This window comes from Carcharhinus amblyrhynchos, chromosome 14 (genome assembly GCF_965287045.1).
Source record: "Carcharhinus amblyrhynchos chromosome 14, sCarAmb.v2.hapA, whole genome shotgun sequence".
NCBI lineage: Eukaryota > Metazoa > Chordata > Chondrichthyes > Carcharhiniformes > Carcharhinidae > Carcharhinus > Carcharhinus amblyrhynchos.
The window spans coordinates 13,329,552-13,344,317 of NC_137337.1; the positions used below are offsets into that span (position 1 = coordinate 13,329,552).

A 14,766-nucleotide genomic window follows, 5' to 3' on the forward strand; every position below is an offset into this window, starting at 1 on the left:
CCCACTCGTGACTAATAAATTAACTTTAGAACAGCTGCCTTGTTGTAAATCCAACTGCATTTATAGTCTGCACGCATAGGGACACAGAGATTCCACATGACACCATGCACAAAAATAAGTTAATGTTTCCCCTTCTATCTGTGTTACCAGTAAAACAGTTTTAGTATGGCTGCAGATATAAAGTTTTATTTGACTTCAATTGGATTAACACTCTGGATATCATCCACAGCTGTTGCTTATCTTCTTTATGGATCTTTAACGGTAATAGTCATAAACCTAAGACGCTAATTTCTCAGAAGATGAGGAAAGAAATTAGTTCCTGCATCCTTGTTTATTGTAAGCATGGTTAGCTCTCTTCCCACTTGCCCATTCCACATTTCAATCATTGATCCAGGAACCATGAACTAATCTTCTATTCAAACTAGAAAGCTGGGTTTATCATGCCTCGCTCTGTTAATGTTTTAACAAAGCTATCGTAAACTGGAAAATATTGAAGCTTATAAAAACATTTTTTTAAAAAAGAACAAATTCAAAGGACCCTGTTATTCCAGGTTCAATTAATTAACCCTCCAACACCCCCACCCTGCACAGGCAGTCCACCAGCGGCCAGATCTTCCAGTCCTGCTGCTGTTTTGCATCGTTCGCACCCTCCAGCACCAGGGAATCCGCACCGGGGGTCACCATCGGCAGGACCGAAGATCCCACCAGCAGGAACAGCTGGAAAATCCCACCCTATGATTCCAAGAAGTAGGAGCATTTTGTGGATCAGCAGAGTTACTCACTCAAATGAGAATCCTGCCTATGAATTTAATTTCCATTTCCACAATGCATCTGATTTGGCGAGCGTTTTAAATTTTAAAAGAATTTACATTAGAGCTGGTTTTCTGCAATAGTAGAAATAAAAATGTCTTTCGATCGTGGACATTTGGAGGTGATTTATTATCAGAAGTATACATAGCTGGGAGCTTCCCTGGGAAAATCATTGGCCTGGAACAGCAACTCTGTTGCAAGGTCAACTTCACTATTCCGGCATTTTCTGTTTTGATTTCAGATTTCAAGCATTGGCCATATTTTGTTCTTTTGCTGAGAGCTTCTTGTTTTTGCTCTTGCCACTTCCTGGCAAAACTTAAAAGTAAAGTTTATTTATTAGTGTCACGAATACATTAACGCTGCAATGAAGTTACGGTGAAAATCCCCGGGTCACCAGAATCCAGCACCTGTTCGGGGTACACTGAGGTAGGATTTATCATAGATTCCTGCAGTGCAGAAGGAGGCTATTTGGCCCATCAAGTCTGCACCAACCACAATCCCCATGCATTTACTGTAGCTAGTCCCTCTGACACTAAGGGGCAATTCAGCTTGGCCAAACCACCTAACCCACTCATCTTTGGACTGTGGGAGGAAAGTGGAGCACCCCCTCGCAGACAGGGGAAGAAGGTGCAAACTCTGCACAGACAGTGACCCAAGCTAGGATTCGAATCCAGATCCCTAGTGCTGTGAGACCATTGTGCCACCGTGCCACCCTTGGATTTCAAGACTCAACTGCAGTAATTTTCGTTTCAACTTTGGCTGAGTGGTAACGCAGGCCTGGCCTTGATTTCGAACCCCAATTTAGAGTATAGTTTGAACTAAAACCCCATTACAATCTTGAGGGAATGCTGCACTGTCAGAGGTGCCACTAAACATGAACCCAGGAGAGCTCTGTCCACTCAAGTGGAGGTGAAAACTCCCTGGGTGCGATATGATGAAGAGCAGCGGAGTTCTGTCCAGTGCCCAGCTCAATATCGATCCTTTCATCAGTGTCATCAAAATAGAATATCTGGCCACAATGAACGTTTGTGAGAATTAGTTCACACAAATTGGTTGCCACATTTCCTACATCCCAACAGTGACCAATGACTCACTGACTGTAGAGAATTTGGGACGGTGGGAGACCATGAAAGATTTGCTATAAATTAATTCTTTCTGAAAGTGTAAATGCTTTTATTCTCTAATTTATCAGCTGCTTTTGTCAAGTCCATTCTGACTACCCCACCTCCACATGCAGAAAAGCTTCAATTTTTCCACCACTGATCTCAAATAATTTATATTCACACATCAGAGGTGTAATTATCATGAAGTTAAAACGTTCTTTGGTTGGTCATGCTTCATTCTGTATATTTTTCCAATTACCTTCCCAGTTTAAGAGTCTGGTGAACACATTAAGTAGATAAAACATTTCTGCTGCAAATTGAGAGTACAAAACAAAAGGTGCTGAAAATAAACAGTAGCATCACGAAAAGAGCTCAGACACGTTAAGACCTCTGGTGCATAGGTTTCAGGATAAAAACTCTGAGCGTTAACACCATTCTGTCCACTTACAGAGTTTGCTGTATATTGGCAGCTACGATTTGTTGCGGTAGCTTGATTTCCCAAAGTGGGAAGCTGCTTCCTGTCCAATTTCCTGGACAGTGAATGGGAGAGATCCGGGAATGGAGTACTCACAGGATCAGCCGGTGACCCAGCAAAACGTCAGCTGCATCTCTGACTTTTTTGCTGAGAGACAGGGTCATTGTTAATGTGTGACAGTGATTCAGTTCTAGGGGCTGGTGATCGAACTCTCACTGTTTAGTCGTGCAGGGAGCGCAAGTTAAAATAAATGCTTAAGCTGCTGTCTGCAAAGACCCTTTTAACGCCTCTCCAAATGTCCCTGTCCTGCCTGCGATGGTGATAAGTGTCAGTGTCAGGGCTGGGAAATCCTGGCTCAGACATGGAGGTACAACATGGAAACAGGCCATTTGTTCCATCTGTTTCATGCTGCTATTTATAGAATCAAAGAATCACTACAGTGCAGAAAGAGAGCCCACACTGACTCTCCCAGAGCATCCCAACCTACTCCCATAACCTCACATATTTATCCCGCCAATTCCCCTAACTACATATATATATATAGAACCATAGATTCCATGTAGTGCAGAAAGAAGCCTTTTGGCCCATCCAGTCTGCACTGACTCTCCAAAAGAGTATCCTGTCCTCTGCCCTATCCCTATAACTGTGTACATTTACCCTGGCTAATCCACCTAACCAACACATCTTTGGACTATGAGAGGAGACTGGAGCTTTGCACACATGGGGAGAAAACTTCACACAGATAGTGACCGCAATTGAACCCAGGTCCCTGACGCTGTGAGGCAGCAGTGCAGGCTTCACATGAATCTCTTCCAATGCTGCTTCCTGTCATTGTATCAACATATTACTTAGTATTCCTTTCTCCCTGACGTGTTTATCAAGCGTTTCTCTTTCCTCACCAAAGTCCTTGAACGTGTTATCACATCTCAAACCCATGTCTATCCTTCCAGGAACTGCATGCTTCAACCTCAACAATCAGATTTCCACCGCTGTCATAGCATTCAACAAATTTGCTCATTAAACAGGAAAACAGAAGCTGAAACATTGCTGTAAAATTCCAACTCATTCACTTTATGTCTTTCTGCAAAGGGAACCTGCCATCCTAATCTGGTCAGGTTTACATGTTCCATGACTTGGTTCACTCTTAACAGGGAAACTAGGAGTACGCAACAAATGCAACTCAACTGCCAGTATTTCAGCAATGGGTAGCACAAGCAGCACAGTGGCACAGTGGCACAGTGGTTAGTGCTGCTGCCTCATAGTGCCAGGGACCTGGGTTCGATTCCTGGCTTAGGTCGCAGTCTGTGCCGAGTCTGCATGTTCTCCCCGTGTCTTTGTGGGTTTCCTCTGGGTGCTCTGGTTTCCTCCCATAGTCCAAAGATGCTTCAGGTGGATTGGCCATGCTAAATTGACCCCAGTGTCAGGGGAATTAACAGGTTAAATATGTGGGGTTATGTGAAAAGGAGCTGGGTGGGATCATGGTCAGTGCAGACTTGATGAGCTGAATGGCCTCTGTCTGCACTGTAGGGATTCTATGATTTCCCTTGTCTTAAGAACATTTGCAAAATGCATTGACAGTGTCTCCATGACAGAGCCAAGCCTCATATGAACAACAATGGGGTAAGCAAGCTCTGCTCAGCTATATTGGAAATATATCCTTACTTTTGTTGCCAACAACTAATGGCACTTTGAAATAACTTTCCATCAGTAAAGAACAGGATAGCAAAGAAAAAAAACTGCTGCTGTCAGACAACACAGGTCCAGAAGAGTTCACTCGTGCAAAACGTGAGAACAGATTGTACGAATGCCTGCAGTTTTTCTTGTGCATTGGACAGTTAGCAACTCAACAAGTACACTTGTCTAGTACGCTGGGTAACTAAGACACATGCCATCCCTTCGTGATTATTTGCAATGCATAAAACTTTACATTGGAACTTAATTCCATTTACAATGTGAAACAGCCATCTATTAGAGGATTTTAAGGGAAGCAAAGCTAATGGAATTAATGACAGATTTGCTTCACAGTAGAAAGTTATGTGGTGAATGAATGATTACTTTGTGGTTGGTTTGCAATGACTTGGAGACTCACTTATGGGTTCTCTGTGCTATTCCTGTGATTCAGAAATGATTTGGCACTGAGCATTCATCGCTGAAGGTAGCATGGCCAGATTACAAGTGATTGTGAGTATTCAAAGAGGTTTGACACAGTTACAGTCTGTGCTGTGGACTGGCAGATTGAATTACACTACATTTTAAGAACAACTCCCATTATGTCCCACCTTTAATGTATGAAAAAAGCACCACAGTTTCAATAAAGGAAATAATGAGACAAAACAAACATGCAAAAAATATACTATGAGTAACTGAAAAGTTCATCAAGGAGGTTCATGCCTTGGTGTTGGAGGGATTTACAGAGGGAATTCTTGAACTTTGGGTCTAGGCAGCTGAAAATGAGTGTTTTACTAAACACGCTTAAGAATTACAAAGCATTAAGAACAAAGAAAATTACAGCACAGGAACAGGCCCTTCAGCCCTCCAAGCCTGCACTGACCATGCTGCCCAACTGAACTAAAACCCCCTACTCTTCTGAGGACCATATCCCTCTATTCCCATCCTATATTTGTCAAGATTCCGCAATCGTATCTGTTTCCACTACCTCCCCTGGCCTCAGTTCCAGGCACCCAGCACCCTCTGTGTAAAAAACTTGCTGTGTGCATCTAAAAAATACACATTATTTGATCAGAGCAGAGGTTACAGAGAAGCCAAAACACAGTGATTATTTTAAGAATGGGTAGCGTTTGATCAGGTTGCTGCTTTGTTATCATCTGGAGATTAAGGAAAGAAAATCTACAGAACTTCAAATAGATGGGTAGGAGTGACAGTGGACAATGAGAAGTGGGCTTTATATCTGCCTGCTTTAGATTTACCACAAGTGTGGAATGTTTGAGCCACTCGGTTGCAGTTCAGTAGAGGAGATACAAGGCCTGCTTCTTCATAAACCACCTTTATTTCTTTGATTCAACTCCACATACAATTCTCCCCAACCTCCAGTGCCACTTGTAACCCCTTTGTATATCAGTGATTTCTATTGGATAATTGACATCAAATTAGGACTTAATTGGAAGGCCTGACAACCCATTCCTAACGTGGGTCTCAGTAAATAAAAAATGTTGCATCACCTCCAAATAAATCGCAGATTAATTCTGGAATCTCTAAATATTAGAGCAATTATGCATTTGCTTCATTTTGCAATATTCTTGCAACACTGACAAAGCTGTGTTCATTATCCACTTCTAGTTGCCCTGATAAAAGTGAATTAGTGACTAACATAGCGTGGGGCATGTAAACTAGACAGGGTAACAATGGCCACTTTCCTTCACAGAGGACATTAGCAAACTAATTTGGTTTTTAAAATAATCCAACTGTTTCCAACGTCCTCTTCCAAAACCAGATTTACCGAGGCTAATTTCACAATTTGCCAAAACATGATTTGAACTCACAATATTTACATTCCTATCATTACCAATACACTACTCTGTGGTTTCAGATTTCAATCTCCGTTAAAGCTTTCAATGTACGCTGTGCACCAAAAAAAAATGATCTGGAGTGTGCCATCTATCTGGGCGGCACAGTGGGACAGTGGGGTTAGGACTGCTGCCTCACAGTGTCAAGGACCTGGATTCGGTTCTCGGCTTGGATCACTGTCTATGTGGAGACTGCACATTCTCCCCATGCCTGTGTGGGTTTCCGCCCATAGTGCAAAACAGGTGCTAGTTATGTGCATTGGCCATGCTAAATTTTCTCTCTTTGTACCTGAAGAGGTGATGGAGTGTGGTGACTCGGGGTTTTCACAGTAACTTCATTGTGGTGTTAATGTAAACCTACTTGTGACAATAAACAAAATTTACTTTACTCTTTTACCTCCTCTGACAGAGCCACAAATAGCTAAGTTTTATACTGGCTAAGATAACATGTTACGCTCTTCAAAAGCAAAATCTTCCCTTTTGTTCTTCCCACCACCACCCACCCCTGCTTGTTCACTTGCTCAAAACCTATTACATTTCTAAATTTTTCCATTTCTGGTAAAAGATCCCAGATCTGAAAAGCTAACTCTGTTTCACCCTCCTCAAATGCTGCCAGAGCTGCCAAGTTGTAGAATCATAGAATCCCGACAGTACAGAAGGAGGCCATTCAGCCCATTGAGTCTGTACCGGCCACAATCCCACCCAGGCCCTATTCCCATAACTCTCATTTACCCTGCTAATCCCCCCGACACTATGGTGTCCAATGACCAATCAACCTAACCAGCACACCTTTGGTCTGTGGTAGGAAACTGAAGCACCTGGAGGAAACCCACACAGACACGGGGAGAAATGCAAACTCCACACAGGTAGTGACCTGAGGCTGGAATTGAACCTGGCTCCCTGGCGCTGTGAGGCAGCAATGCCAACCACTGCGCCACCATGCCACCCTTAGTTGTCTTAGCATTCTCCATACTATATTTCCAAACTCCAGCATTCGCAATATTTTGTTTTTGTATCATCTACCTATCTTGGTTTAATCACTAAATCAGTGTATCATGTGCTTGATATAATCATATATCCACAAATTCCAAAATCAATGAATTCAAAAGCACTCAGCTTGGGTGGTTACACACTTCTCTTCAGTCCCTTGCGCTGCAGTCGCTTTTCACTTCCATTATCCAGTTAAATGCTAAAAATGAAAGAGAACTAATCAATCACTCTGCCAACTTTTTGTCTCAGTCTACAGATACATTTCTACATCACATTGTCACGATAGAAAACTGGTTTGAAACTGGAGAGGCGTAAATGTTGCAGTATATCTCAAGAGCTTTCTCCTGAATGGCCTCTGATGAGAAACCATACAAGACCTCCCTTTGCCTTCACCAGACATGCCTTGAATTTGATTCCACAGAGTATATAACTTCCAGTGAGCTCTCAAGCTGGATATTTTATTGAAACCTACCCAAATATTTAAAAGCATTGGGAGTGCAGATTAAGAGTGCTCTAACTGAGGCGTGCAAGGTAATTAAAGGATATTACAGGTTAGGGAGATGGGGCAGGTTGGGATAATGGTCTGCTGGGTTGACTAAGTGTTTGGGAGTTACCAGGTTATGTTGAATCAGGGGAACAACAGGAGGGATTGAAAAGAACAGAGCAAGCAAACAAAAAGAGGTGGAAATCCACAGTGCTTGGAGGGGAAGCAAGAGAGGAGAAAAGTAACACTTACAGGTGAAGAGCTGGCTGGTAAAGGGTGGAAAATAAAAGGAGATGATCACAAGAAAATGTGCTAAAGCAATAAATATATTTTAAAAAGTGTGTGTGTGTGTGTTTGAAAGATGTGATTGGTCCATACAAAAATGTCAATCATCACTCACAGATAAAATTTTAATGTAAAATAGCAATCAGCCTTCAAGTGGTTTCCATTCATTCTATTGAATTCATGCTCATGTAATTGATTATGAGAGTAATTAGAGCTGCAATCTTATCAGGAAATTTAACTGATGCAAGCAAAGCCACAGCAATTTGCAACTCTTATTTGAATCCCAGTACAAGATTATAGTTTAAGATTACTTTTTGATTTCATCATGGAATGAATATTAACTCTATTTTTTTACAGTAGCCCTCCACCTGCAATTGGAGGGCCACCAGGAGTGAGCAGCTCTTTCTCCTCATTCATTTGTGCAATGACATCAGCAGCAATTTTTCTTCATCCCCAATCGCCCGTGAGAAAGTGCTGGAGAATCACCTTCTTGGACCTGTGCAGTGGGTGAGGAATGTAACTGTTTGCAGCAGTGTTTGATATGACGGATTGGTTTGCCAGACCGCTTTGGAGGAAAGTTACAGAGTCAATCATATTGTTGCGGGTCTGGATTCACTTATCAGTCAGATCAGCTAAGGACGGCGCATTTCCCTCCCCAGAGAACATTACTGAGCCAGTTGAGTTTATACAACAATCTCATCGTCACTATTATGGATACAAAATTTAAACTGCAGATTCATTTAATGAGCTGAGTTGAAATTCCTCCAGTTGCTTGGGGGAGGTTGTGGAGGGTTGAACCCTTGCCTGCCACATTAGTTGTACCAGATTAGCAAACGCCACAGTTTTGAGTGCACACTCCATTGTGGCCAGCTGTGAACACAGATTCAATGAATCTGGTCACTTGTTGCATGATTTGTGCCTGAGGGCACTTAGTTTTGACAATTCTCTCCTGGTAGCTTCTTTCACATGTCATGATGACGAGGACTTGTCACTGATTGATATCTACCTACAATTTCACCAGCTAACCAAGAACATACAAAATACAAGAAAAGCCACTGACCAAAAAGGCTGTCATTGTCATAGAGTCATAGAGTCAGTAGTCACCTGATGTCTGAAATTGTGAGTGGATCTCTTCTGAATAGTTACTATATGGATTACATTGCAGTCATGCCCTGTCGTGTTGCTCATAGAATTTTACACCTGGGGATGTCAATGTCCACTTCAAAAAGGATTATGGATAGGAAGACATAGAGAAACAAAGTGTGAGACTTATTTGACTATAATCCTATCAAAACGAAAGGGAACCGCTGGCCACCCAGAGCACACAACCAAAAAGACACCCGGACCTTCCCCCTCCTCTGTACCGGATTTTAGATCCCTATCTACTGTTGATTTTTATTATCTTGAAAAATGTTGAAGGTTTCTGAGATATCAGAATATGATTATTTGTTCTACAACAATGACTGCCGCAGACATGTAATTAGATTCCTTTAGAAGATTCAGCGAGCAGGACTTTTAAGAATTGGGTTTGCCAAGCAGTTGCAAAGGAATTGCGCAAAACTGCTAATAGAGCGGTAAAGAATCTTTCTCTCCCTTAAGTTAAGTGAAGCCCCATCTCTACAGTTTAAAAATCCAGCAGAAGAGATGGTGAAGGTTCATCAGAAAGAACCTGAGGAGAAACTCATCACTTTCTGGTGGATGAATTACAGATTTAAAAAAGGAAATTATCTCCAACAAATGAAGTTCCATGAACCTCAATTCAACTTTGTGATTTTAAAGGAATCAGCTGACTTACACTGGACGCAACCTTCAACAATCTGTGCCTCAAGGACAAGTAAAGGGAGGTGATGGCCTAGTGGTATTATTGCTAGACCTATTCATCCAGAAACTCAGCTAATGTTCTGGGGACCTGGGTTTAAATCCCACCACAGCAGATGGTGGAATCTGAATTCAATTTTAAAAATCTGGAATTAAGAATCTATTGATGACCCTGAAAGCATTGTTGGAAAATCCCATCTGGTTCACCAACGTCCTTTAAGGAGGGAAATCTGCCATCCTTATCTGGTCTGGACTACATGTGACTCCAGAGTATCCACAGCAATGTGGTTGACTCTTAACTGCCCTCTGAAATGGCGTAGCAAGGCTCTCAGTTCAAGGGCAACTAGGGATGGGCAATAAATGTTAGCCAGCCAGCAATGCCCATGTCCCACTAACAAATTTTAAAAAAGGATTAACCGGATGTTCCTTTAACTTTTTATTTAGATTCTAACTTTCCTCACTTCTGAAACCTATGTGTGGGTAACATCACATTTTAATTATTTTTCTTTCCACTTTAATAACTAATAAACTTGCTGTTTCTTTAGTTCCAGCAGACCTTGTGAGGGGCTCCATATTTTCCACTGCATAGATAGTAAAAATACATTTGGATGGAAAAAGGCATTCACTGAAAAATTAAATTTTAAAAACCTATGTGGTGACCAACTGAGGGCACAGAATGGAAGGGAGCCAGATCATTTCTCCTGGCATGATTGTAACACTCGCGAGTACTACCTGACATATGGGATAACAGGGAGTATATAGCACAACGGGACCTGTGAAAAAGGAGAAAGGGGAATGACTGTCACATTTACTCTTTAGTAATGGTAAATTTGGTATTTTGTCGCATGGTATTTTGTCACTAAAAGGTTGAAGAACCAATGGATATTGCAGAATGACCATCGATAACAGAAATATATTTTAAAACATATTAGAAATGGGCTTCCAAATCAAAAAGGGATTTTCCAGCCTTTCCTGCCAGTGGGATCTTCCAGTCCTGCCGAAGGCAAACCCCCACGGCAGGAGTCCCTGATGATGGAATGGGAAGCCACACAAAATGTGGTAAACGTCGACGGGACCAGAAGATTCTGCCAGCAGCCAATGGCAAGCCATTGCAGGGGGTCTGGAAAATCCATCCCAATTGGCTTTTGCAGTTCAGAAATCTGACCTTGCAAATAAAAAAGGTTTGATATTAAAATGGTTAGCAATGCCTTAGTTAATCTTTGGCTAATACAGACACGAGATGAAGAATGTTTAATAACTGCAGCATCAGATTTCTTGCACCTTCTCAATCTCTTTGTAACATGTCAAAATAGTGAAAAATAATCTTTCTTCAAGTATCTCCCTTGAGTGTCAGATTTTTATTATTAGATTTCCTCTTTTGATCTGATGTGAGAAAATCCTTTTTCACTCAGTGAATGGTTGAGGTCTGAATACTCTGCCTGGAAGTGTGGTGGAAGCAGGTTCAATCAAGGTATTCAAAAGGCTGTAAGATGATTATTTGAATAGAGACAATGTTTAGGGGAAAGGGCAGGGGAATGACACTAAATCTTGATAACCATTTGGAGAACTGATGCAGACACGATGGGCCAAATGGCCTCCTTCTGCATCGTACCAGTTCTGTGATCAGCGTCCTTTTTTAGCTCTTTAACTCAAACTCTAGTCAGATAGATGCAACAGCTCACAGGTTCACCCACACAGAGTCAGAAAGGATTACCAACTGCTACAAGCGTGGTAACCATGACACACAAATAAATGTCAAACTTCAGAACACATGAGTTTGATTTGCTTACTTTTCACTAGATGAACAGAGAATTACACACTAGCCACCACATGGTACAGGTCTAAAGATTGCATTGTGCCAGAATTTGCTGAAGCGAGGCATCTCATTGTGTGAGTTTTGTGAATTAAACTCCCTCCTCAACCCTTCAGTTTAAAAAAGAAGTTACAGCATTCTTCAAGGTACAGAGCCAATGCTCAGAGTGGCCAAGCCCTTAATCCATTTCCTTGCTTGCTCCAAAAACCATTTCAAAATCAAATTGAATCCTCCCGATCTTAGGCTTAATCTTAGGCGTGCCGCATAATAACATGTCTGGGAGGGAACTTGGTGAATGATGGGGCCAGCAGTCAATTTTCAGTCAGAGTTAAAGTTTGAGAAACAGAGCAAATCTCTTTAACAATGGTGCTGGAACGTGGTGATTCTTGTCAGCTGTCCCCATCATTCCATCTGATTCTATCTTTCACTCTCATTCGAAGCTTTTAAAACTGTATTCTAACTCTTTTAAACTCTCTAATACTGTTCTATTTTAATCTCTCATTAAGTTGATCTTTCTCTACACCTTAGCTATGATGGTAACACTACATTCTGTACATTCTCATTCCCTTCTCCCCTACATACCCTATCAATGGTATGCTTTGTCTGCAAGAAACAATACTTTTCACTGCATTTCAGTACGTGCAACGATAATCAATCAAATCAAACCAAATGATGAAGGAGGAAATAGGGCAAATTTAAGTCTAATTAAGTGCAGGAAAGGAAATTTTAAATCAAATGAAATACAGAAAAATAAATAAAGAGGGGGGAAAATTGATTATGACAAAGTGAAAAGAAACAGGAAAGGTAAAGTAAGAAACAAGAATTTTAAATTTAACAGGAATAATTTACCACCTGCAGGAATGAGGCTGTGCTGTGCCAGATAAGGATTGCGGCAAATTTAATCTCTTCATTGAAAGAACCTTTATTTCATTAGCTAACCTTTTCACACCCAAGTTTGTTCTAATAGCACAAATGAGGTATTGTTTTGCAACAGGGAAGGTGAGGGTGAGCTCTTGTTTTGATAAAACTAATGATATAAAACATCCAGTAATTTGTGTCCAGCCTCAAATCACTACATCACAGAATCCCGACAATGCAGAAAGAGGCCATTTGACCCACTGAGTCTGCATTGACTCTCCAACAGAGCATCGCACCCAGGCCACATCCTCATCACCCTGCATATTTACTCCATTAATCCCCCTCCCCATAACCTACACATCTTGGGACACTAAGAGGCAATTTAGCATGGCCAATCCACCTAAACTACACATCTTTGTGGAAGGAAATCGGAGCATCCGGAGGAAACCCACACAGACACAGGGAGAATGTGCAAACTCCATAGGCAGTCACCCCAAAGCTGGAATTGAACCTCGGTCCTTGACACTTTGTGGCAGCAGTGCTAACCACTGCACACCCAAATCATTCTATTTACATGACGCAAATCCCTTTCTTATTGAATGTTGCTGATTAATACCGGGGAGAGGTGAGGAGGGGGTAGTTCAAATATTATGTAGAGTCTCTTAAAGAATTGCCCCTTTCTGATCACTGATACAGCCACAATTAAAAACTGCTGTATTTTAGTAAGTGATAGGATTTACCAGCTGCCAGGGATCTCACCCTGTACTCTAACTCAGGTCTATGTATCTTGTCCCTCCAGCACTCCCACAGAATCTTCAGCCTCCTACACTCTCATACTTTTCCTCACACACCTCCCGTCTGGTCAGATCTCTCCCCTTTATTTCACAACTTAATTCTGACCGTACTTTCTGGGGAACTTCTTGTTCAGTGATCTCCTTCTATCTCTACACACTTCAGCCCCACCAAGTCCTGTACCTTACAAAGTCCCAAAGTAAAAGTGCTGTCTCCAGAGGCTACGCGGGAGTTTTTCTGTACAACTCCAAAACTTCATCGAATTGACGACAGTTTCCAGTTAAGTTCCTTCCAATAACAGTTAAATAAACCGTTTTTTTTTAAATGGGGAGAGTTTTCCATTATAAAAATATTTCACCTCTTACATGGTGAGGCTGGCCTGCTAACTTTAAACAGAAACCCCAGTCGACACAAATATTAGAAATGAAAACATGTACTCACTCTACAGTAGCCAGGAATGGGAGAGAGACAGGCAATTAGTAGCAACTTAATGTAGAGATATCTGCGTGCCAGGGAGTCGCTGTACATTGACTGGTACAGGGGCCCATTCACACTCAGGGCTCTGTGGAAGTAACCAGTTTTCAAACCATCGGCGCGACATGTTCAAGATCTGAGCCCTTCCATTAATCCTTCCGACTCTGAACCCGTGTCTGCCTCCCGTTCCATTTAACCCACTGGGCAGGCATACCCACGCCTGGGAGATGTTGCAACTAACAGGTGGAGGAACCTGTTCAACATCACTGGTTCACCCAGCAGAGCAGCACCACCCAGTGTAACAAATAAATAGGAAACTGCGGATCCCCGGGTGGAAACTAAATTTGACGGTCCCCGATCAAGTTTTATTAATCAGCTCCGGTGATTACTCTTACCCGCTCTCGCAAAAGTAAATAAGTTCATTCTGTAACACGTTTCAGAAACTTTGCCTGGACTCACAAACATCATAAATTTCAGTGGCTACAAAGCTTCCTCAGAGAAATGTTTATCCCAGAGGGACAGATGGGATAGTGTGGGGATTCATTTCACTTACCTCTCTCTGATCACTGTAGGATTCTGCCAAGGATTTCTTTCAGTCACTTGTGCTAAGTGTTCAAGATTTCAGCAGGAGCCGGAGTGGGTCAGCTCCACACACACACATCTGGCTGCTCCACTTAGTACCACACATGTAGGGCAGGAGGGAACTCAGTAACTTCTGCTGACAACTTCCCAAAATCAAACCACACAAAGACTTTCCTTCGCAAGAATTGTTTTTGTTTTAAGTTGCCGGGTGTTAAAATTGGGCTTTTTCGTCTATATGTCTATATCTTTAAAAATGCCACCAAATTCCCGAGATCCACAGTGGAAGCTCAGATTTACAAGTTGTGGAGTCAGAGGAGGAAAACTTTATTTCCCCCAAACTGGCTGTTCACAGCAACAAGGCGCCTTATTCCTGTCCCGATCACTGACCCCATTCCCCACTCTCCAGAACTCAGCAACTTCCACTCAATTCTGGATAAACCTCCCATTTCCATTTCCCAATCACTGCAATATAAAGGGTGTCCGCCGGGTCCTATACATCCTCGCAATGTACAGTGACTGAGCTATTAACCCTTGCAGTGTCGCTTTCGCTTTGACCGCTCCTAAGACAAGGATAATCAATAAGAGAGACGTGTTTTCTAATGCCATATGAACACCCTGGATAACAGCCCATCCAGTGGATAGTTTCTCATTTAAAACCATAAAGAATAAAAACAAACCCATCTTTCAACTTGATCTTTGTATTGTGAATTTCAAATGTGTTCTAACAAAATAATTTAAGGAGCAAAATACTGTAAATA

At 41.9% G+C, this 14,766-nt stretch overlaps 1 protein-coding gene across 5 annotated transcripts in view; it reads right to left on the bottom strand.

Moving 5' to 3' along the window:
• Positions 1–14,458, bottom strand: part of tc2n (tandem C2 domains, nuclear) — a 55,646-nt gene extending 41,188 nt beyond the window's left edge. Inside the window, exons 1-2 of one of the 5 annotated variants that reach the window (XM_080202317.1) lie at positions 14,306–14,458; positions 7,046–7,101 (exon numbers count right to left, since the gene is read on the bottom strand). The gene's annotated coding sequence lies outside the window, so the exon portion shown is untranslated. Of the gene's footprint in view, positions 1–7,045; positions 7,102–13,393; positions 13,620–13,979 lie in introns of those variants that run through there. The other 4 variants (XM_080202313.1, XM_080202316.1, XM_080202314.1 and 1 more) reach the window with 4 other exon arrangements.
• Positions 14,459–14,766: the final 308 nt, after the last annotated feature.